Source organism: Psammomys obesus, unplaced genomic scaffold (assembly GCF_907164565.1).
Source record: "Psammomys obesus unplaced genomic scaffold, mPsaObe1.curated_primary_1811, whole genome shotgun sequence".
NCBI classification, from domain to species: domain Eukaryota; kingdom Metazoa; phylum Chordata; class Mammalia; order Rodentia; family Muridae; genus Psammomys; species Psammomys obesus.
The window spans coordinates 1,283,377-1,291,629 of NW_026586463.1; the positions used below are offsets into that span (position 1 = coordinate 1,283,377).

The window sequence follows — 8,253 nt, forward strand, 5'->3', positions numbered from 1 at the left end:
ACATTCAAAATTGCCCTGTAACTTTCCTTTTACTAACTCATCCACAGGAATTACGCTATTAACACCCATCCTCATGGTGGTGTTTTGAAGTTCTGTGTCTACCCGTGTTCTAGCTGAGTTTGGAATGTCCCTTTTTTCTGAGGCAATGGAGCCAGGGGAAAAGCATGTCTGTAAGCTGACAGTACCTGGCCTCTGAACATAGCTGGTCTATCATTGTCAGCTCAAACTGCAGAGATGCTTGGCTCCAGACCGGAATGTCACATCATCTACGGTTTAGGACTGGTGAGTCACACTGAGTATCATCCAAGGCCATCTTGGGCTCTTGGTGGAATTGCCTCTACTGCTGTGCCTGGTGCGGGTTCCTTGTTTATCTCTTTCAAACTATCCCATACTTGCCTGCATGGCGACCTCATCACAGTTTGGCGAGCCAGAAGGACAAAGCGACAGCATCATCAGGGCTGTGCTCCCTCTGAGGGCTCCAGGAAGAATTCTGCCCTTTGCTTTTCCTAGCTTCTGGTGCTTTGGGGTGAACTATGGCTTGAGACTCATTCTTCAGCCCACTCTCTGTGTGTCTTCTGTAAAGGCTACCTAGGTAATCCAGGGTGATCTCATACAAAAAGTCTTTGAGTTAATTACATCCAGACCATTTTTTAAATCAGAGTTCCAGCCTCGGGTTCCATGGAATAGAATTTAGACCTATCTTTGGCAGGCCAGGAAGCACTGCCCATCCTATCACATGACCCAATGTCAGGAGACCTGAAAATAGTATTGCTGCCTTCTCAGGGAAAATGATGGGAGTTTCCCATACCTCCCTCATCACAAGAGGAGCGTTAATTATTTCACAATCATGTCTTAGAGGTCGAGAAAGGGATCCCATATTGATAGAATAAACTCCAGCTCTGTCTAGGAGATGCATTCCGATTGCTTTCTTCATGTTGTGTTTTAATGTTTGAGTTAGTTCAGTATGTTTAAAATGTAGTTTATTTATTTATTTTTTTTACATGAATGTCCTACATTTCTGGCTCTTCTCATGAAATCAGTCCCCAATTTCCTCTCAGCACTATGGCTGGCAGCTGCACCTTATGACAAGTCTGTGGTCCTCTCCACTGCTTTCCTGTGTGTGCCATTGTACTAGTTTCTTGGTCCCTAGGAGTCTTGGCTGGACAGTTTCTATACAGGGGCATAGCGCTGGCTCTGGTTCACGGAGCCTAACGCTGGACACTGTTTACAAAAGAGTTTGCACAGACTAGGATCATGCACCGTTCTCGAGTCACTTGATGTATTCATGGGTAGCCAAATCCATAATCCAGAGATCTACATTCCCGTTAGTCTATGATGGAATGCACAGTTTAATATGCTTCTCTTCTCGGAACAGTTTAACTTCTTTCAAGCTTCGTCTTGTGTAAACATGATTTATAATCTAGAGTTTTGCAGCATCAACTTAGTTCCAGAAGACTTGCTTATTGCTTTTTTGGAGTATGTTTTATCTGTTTTATAATGTTTATAACTTATATAACATGATGAATACCTTCCTGCTGCTGAAGAAGTTCTTTCATTGCGACTTCTAACCTCAGAGCTCCACTGAGCTAACATTCCTCATATACCCCTTTCCTGGGACGCATGGGTGTGGCAATCTTTTTCAAGGTTTTGTTGTTTTGTTTTTAAACAGAGATTTACTGCTTTTCTTTGCTCTTAAAGTTTAGAGCATGGCAAGTCAAGGACAGCCTTGAACTACAGAGCTCTATAGAGACCTTCAACACACAGCACTAATATGTTATTCACAATTCGACAGTTGGCAGTGAGTAATTAAGAGAGCGCTGACCCCGAGGTGTGCTGACAGAGGTATTTTCCCTAGGATTAGCTGTTCTTTCACAGCTTTCCTCATGCCACCCTCAACTTTTTTAAAGGGCATGGTTTCTGTCTGTAGCAGGAAGGAACATGACGTGTGGAATATCTTAGTGAGGGACGAAACTAGATTTCCATTTTGTATGCTTCTTTAGGCAAAGTCTAGTCTGAGATGCATGCACACTCACTTTTCAGTGGGCCAAACCTGCCGTGTCTTTGGATACTGAAGATGTACACTGTCGTGTGTTTTTGTGTGTGTGTCTGCTGTATACTGTAGGTGTAGATGGATTTACATGTGCAAGTGTAGAGACCTGAAGTTAATGTTGTGTGTTTTCCTTAATTGCTTTCCATTCTTATTTATTTAGAGACAGGGGATCTCATTGAACCAACAAAACCTGGAGATTACCTGTTTCCATGACCCACCTTCCACCACGTGAGCTGCTGGACTTACAGGCACAGCTACCACAGCCAGCAGGGCACCTACAATTGGGTCCTCATTCTTGTGCAGGAAGATCTGAGCCATCCCCCAAGACTCTTTGATATCAAATTCAATATACGTTTTCAGGGACAATCTAGATGCCGTGATTTGTTAGGTAGGGAATGAGCTACACAGAGAGTAACATTTGAGGCAAGTATGAAGCTAACACTTAAAAAGATCAGCCAAGTGCCTCTCCACCAGGTTGCCGCCGTCATGGACACAAGTTGCGTGTACCCTATCTAGCTGGCTAGGGAAACCAAAGTGCTGGGCAGGACCGGATCGCAGGGACGGTGCGAGCCTGTGCGTGTGGAATATATGGATGGCACCAGCTGCTCTATCAACAGGGCGGTGTGCTCACTTTATTGGAGTCAGAAAGAGAGGCTAGGAGGTTGTGCTGATCTTGCTGGGTCCTCCAAATCCACCACTGAACCCAGGGGACAACCTGCAACTGTTAAATAAAGCATTTGCATTATTTTAACACTTAAAAAAAAAAAAGAGATCAACCAATGTAGACCCATGGGAGGGGTAAGACTGATGAGCAAATGTGGTACAGCCCCCTGGACATACACTCCCTTCAGAATGCCCACGGCAACAGTGTTTTTAAAGTATACAAGAAGCAGAAGTGGCCGCATTAGAAATGCATAGATTACATCTCTTCCAAGCAAGCTTCAGATGCCCATGTGGGCACATCTGCCCACTTCACTGACAGTGCCTCCGAAGAAATCGTTTTAAGCAAGGTAAAACAAACCCAGTTTTAATCTTTTATTTGAAATTTGAAAGAGCTCAGCGGTCAAGGTCTCCTGAAGACGGCGCGGAGAGTTCTCTTTGTGAGCTCACTGTGATGCACGATTACCAAAGATCCTGGAGATATGGACTACACTGAGAACAGGCAGGCAGGAGAGGGGAAGTGCTGAACAGCAAGACCTCCTCACAGCCTTGACATACCTGCCATTTGTTTTGTGAATGATGGATTTCATTCCTGTAAATGATTTTGAAATGCTTATAGTTCCGGGGTCATTGATGATGATAAATAGGTTATCTCTGGAGATAGTGCAGCTCAATCAATCTTCATTTTTCAAATCATCGCTTCGTCTTAGAGAAAGTAGATGTGGCCATTAACTGTGAGTAAGCTGTGGTTGATCGAGCAGAGGTTGGCAAAGAAATAATTTATAAAATGGATATTCCATTACATACGGGCCATTCATTATACATTGGTGCATTCACGTCTGTTGATATGGTGAGTTGAGGATATAGCTCAGTGGTAGAGTGCTTGATGTCCATTCAAGGGGAATCTAGATTTAATACTCAATACTGGAAAAAAAAATACCCTGAGCTATGAACACTTAAGTTTGAAAGCTTTCTCACCAAGATGAGTAGATTATAATCTCCAGATAAATTAACTGGTTTGTAAAAGGCCTTCATTACTATTGATGCAGGGTCAATGTAGCTCAGGCTGGCCTCAGATTTGTTATTTAGCTGAGGGTGGCTATGATCTGTACCCTGCTGTCTCCAACTGCTGACTGCTGGGATTCCAGGCATAAACTACCATCTAGCTTATTCAATGCTGGGCATCAGGCTGGAGAGCTGGCTCAGAGGTTAAGAGGTTAAGAGCACTGGCTGCTCTTCCAGAGGTCCTGAGTTCAATTCCCAGCAACCATCTATAATGGGATCTGGTGCTCTCTGCTGGCACACAGGCAGAACACTATATACCTAATAAATAGATAGTTTTTAAAAAGACTATGACTGCTCATCAAATTTGGACCTCGAGGCACAGTGGGCAAGCAGTTTCCTAACCAGTTCCATCCCCAGCATTCACAAATATCTTTTGTATTCATTAAGTGATAGCTACAAATTAATGCAATGAAGTCCACGGAGTATGAGCTTAGCAATAGGTACCTGAGATTGCAGAGGGTTCAAGGCAGAGCGAACGGGCTGATACCACGTGATTTCACCATCTAGACAGCTGAGGGCCTAATGAACATGGTGAATGGTGGTTGGGGTGTTTGACACAAAGAATGGGGCAGTGTGACACAGAAAAGGGGAAGGCTTCTCCTGGCAGGAGACACAAGCCTACGTCATTTAGCCACAACACAGGGAAAGCTGATGAAACCCTGGCTGGCTGGACACTGGGAATGAATTCGTTTGGGGGAGTATTCCGACATCCAAGCACCAGTTTCCCTGCATATAAAATGGGCCTAATAACAGTTGCTATCTCATGTGGTCGTTCAGAGGGCTGCAGGAGGCGGCCAATTCTGTGATTACCCTATTAGCCTAATGTCTGTGTGGCACACTGGCAGTTATTGTATTTCTGGTTATGTTTTCTCCAGTTTCAGCAATGCTTCTCAAATGCCCCTCATTTCTAAATCCATTGTAAACAAGCACAGGTTGAAACAGAGTTAGATGTGATAGATTTTCTTTCCCCAATTGCACCACAAAATGCCCTTTTCTGCTCCTTGTCTCCGTGAGTCTTTACAAGCTGAACTGAGAGAAGGTTCTTCTGAATCACTGTTTTAACTGGAGAGTGTACTTGACTTGACAGCCACTGAGTCCTGCAGGGCCCCCGCATTTCCAGATTGATAAATTAGCGGTCTCTCGGCCCTTCCGTGTTTCCATCAAAACCCCTAGTCTTCGTTGTGCTCTCACCCTCCTCCCCCTGATTTGAAGGCCTCTGATGTGAGCCATTTTACACATTTATGGCATTTTTCCAGCATAAATCATTGTCCCTGGAGGCTAGTCACTGGCCTCAGTTGTTACACAAGAAACCCCTCCCCATCACTTCTGTTCCAAAATGACAGGATGCAGAGCAGGTACGGCTTCTGTTCAGGCAGCATGCAAGCTCTCCATCTCTACTCCCCTGAGAACTTTTGGTCGAGTAGGTATTTTGAGGTCTGGTAAGGAGCAGAGAAGCAATGAACGTGAAGTGAGGCAGCGGCCCGTTGGGTGCACTGGAGGTTGGGTTTGTGGCCTTCATGGGCCCTCTTCCTCGAGCTATGCTGGTGTTTGGCAAGGTCCTTTACCCTCTGTCCACGATTCCCAGAAGACAAGGGGTGAATCTCTTACCCTCACCTATTCTGCGCCGACAGGACTCGGCTGCTGTTCCAACACAGGCCTCAACTTGTGCTCTCTCCTTCTGCCTAGTTTGCCTCATCTCCTCAAGTCGGGTGGCAGCAAACCGGTTCTAGCTGGCTTCCTACCTGTTTCCAAGGCTGGGCTTCTGACACTGGACTTTTGCTGGTGAGGTAGAGCATGTGTGTATGTTTGTGTGTGTGTGTTCCCGCGTGTGTCTGTGTATCTCTGTGTGTGAGAAGGAGAGGGGAATGAAAGGCTTAGCCACCAACCTTGAGAACAGTCCAGAAGGCAGCCGTGTGGTCTGTGTCCATGAGTGCGGAGTTTGGCTCTTGGGCTCACGAATGAGCAGTGAGTTCACCTGAGCCCTCCACTCTGCTCTCTCCCCTGCACTGGCCTAGCCCCTCTGTGCTAGGTCTTCCTGAGATTCAGCCGCAGCGCTCAATGAAGCCAACCCAGTGAAGGAGTCTTAAATAATCCACCGATTCCCAGTCTAGTCTCCAGGCACTTGAACCACTAGAGGCAGGAAATGTTTAATCCTTCCCCAAGCAGGAACACTCCGAATTCCATATGCTCTCTTAATTAAGTGCCTGGACAATATCTATCTCAACAGAGTAAGATTTTTAGAAAGCTGAGAGAGAGGGAGAGACCATCAAATGTTTGTTGACAGAAAAGGGAGTGAGGGAATGCTGCCACTTTTTAGTGTTTTTGGAAACTTACATGTTCAGGCTCTGTCTGGAGCCGCAAAGTCCACATCTTTTACTTTAGGACTTAAAGCGATATCATTATTCTAAGAATAAATGCGTCAGGTGTTTTCATGTCCCCAAATTTTCATAATAAAAAATATAAAACATGTTTTCTAAAAATCACTTTGATAAAAATTTCCTATTTAGTACATGTAAACATGAAGAGCTGTAGGAGCAACATCGAAAAAAATTCAATTATCTGACCTTCAACTGCCCCAAATATCTTTAGGAAAAGGAGAAATATTTCCTACCCCTTGTGCAATTTATCTTCATAGCTATCTCTGTTCTCAGAAATGTGTTTTTTGTCCCTGATGACAGCAACTTAACTCTCAGTCTGCTCTAAAGTGACAGAATTGCAGAGCCATACGATTGTTTTAATTACAAAGTCAGACATATTTGCTCAAGACCTGAAGGGTAGATAGGACTATCATTAGTTCCCTGATTTGGGTGCTGCATTGTGCTTAGACAACGATTTCGTGGAATAGGACGAAATGTACACAGGAATTCTTTGCTGGTTTTGCAATTTCTGTGCAACTGAACCTATTTCAAAATAAAAGCTTGGAGAATGACTGCTTTAAAAGTTGATGTATGTAATAGATGAGCGGCTTGGTCTTCATGTGGTTCTTCCAACTGGTGTGTGCGTGTGGGGGGCCCTCTCTGATTCTGATATCTGCCTTTGGATCTCCTTTCCATACTGGGCTGCCCTGTCTGGCTTCAGTGGGAGAGGATGCACCCAGCCCTTCTGCAACTTAATGTGCCACCTCGGGTTGGTACCCATGGGGAGAAAAATAGGGGAGAATGGGGGGGGGTAAAAGGAGAGGGACTGGAGGGAAAGAAGGTGGTGCAGTGATCAGGATGTGAAGTGAATAAGTAAATAAATAAAAGAAAAAATGATGTAATATAACAAAAATTTGTATATACCACCTAGATTCCAGAATGATCAGCATTCTGTCCCATCAGCTTTACACATTTAAAAACATGTAAAACACCTGGCACAGTGGCGCATGCCTCTGATCCAGCACTCTGGAGGCAGAGGCAGGCGGGCAGACCTCTGTGACGACGAAACCAGCCTGGTCTACAGAGTAAATTCCAGGACAGCCAGAGCTGTCTCAAAGAAACAAAAAAGCAAAACAAAACAAAAATATATCACTACCACCACTACCAACAAAACAAAATAAAACCCAAAACAAAAATATTTATCAAGACTCACTAACAGTACCATTAAATCTATTGTGTATAATCTCATAGGCAAGAGAGAAAGCTTTTTCCCCTCCGATGCTTAGTCCTTATGGACTTTTTAATTACAGAGCTTGTTTCACTGTTCATTGTTTCAAAGACTATAGAGGCTAAATATCTTTTCCTAGGTTTTTTTTTTTTTTTTTTGACCACCCAGGTTTTCTCTTCTTTATAGTGTTCAAGTTAGCTGCTTTTACTTTTCTACTTTTTTCCTTAATGATCTTCATCTAATCTATTTAGAACTAGCTTGTGGTGTGCATGTAAATATTCTCATTTCAGCTTTGTAGCTTGCTTTGATTTCCTTATGATATCTTTTGATTGACAGCTCTATTATCCTTCCTTCTCTTCCTCTTCCTCCTCCTACTCCTTCTCTACTTGAAGACAATTTTCTTTGAGTTTGAAAGAAAATTCCCAGGGCAGGCAAGTTGTAAATTGCAGCAGTACCAGAAGACAGAAAATGGAAGGTGGGGTGGGCGGTGGGGTGGGTGTGGATCGTGCTGTTTGAGTTAGACCAGCAGAGGGGTCTGTTACATGAGGGAGTGGGACTTTAGAGAAAGTAAGGAAGCCAGCAGTGTTGGGCAGAACAGAGGCAGGAAGAAGAGAAGGAAAAGCAAAGCTTGTTACAAAGCTGCCTGGTTGCTACCCTGAAAGCTACTGTGCTGGGAGCAGGAATTCTAGGATGGAAACGTACATTATCTCATTAGAGCAATGAGGTAATTATTCCAAAGAGCAATAATGCTTCTGCTTATTTCCTTAGTTCCCTTCTGGCATTCCCAGACAAAGAAGTAAATTCATTCTAAATTGATGCTTTTGGGGTTACCATCCTGTGCTGAGTGCCCAGTTTCTAGCTCTTGTTCACATCACTCCTCCTTTGAAGGGAAA

The 8,253-nt window shown here is 44.1% G+C and overlaps 1 pseudogene; it reads left to right on the forward strand.

Moving 5' to 3' along the window:
* Positions 1-2,536: 2,536 nt before the first annotated feature.
* Positions 2,537-2,721, forward strand: LOC129672443 (40S ribosomal protein S28-like; annotated as a pseudogene).
* The last annotated feature ends 5,532 nt before the right edge of the window (positions 2,722-8,253 follow it).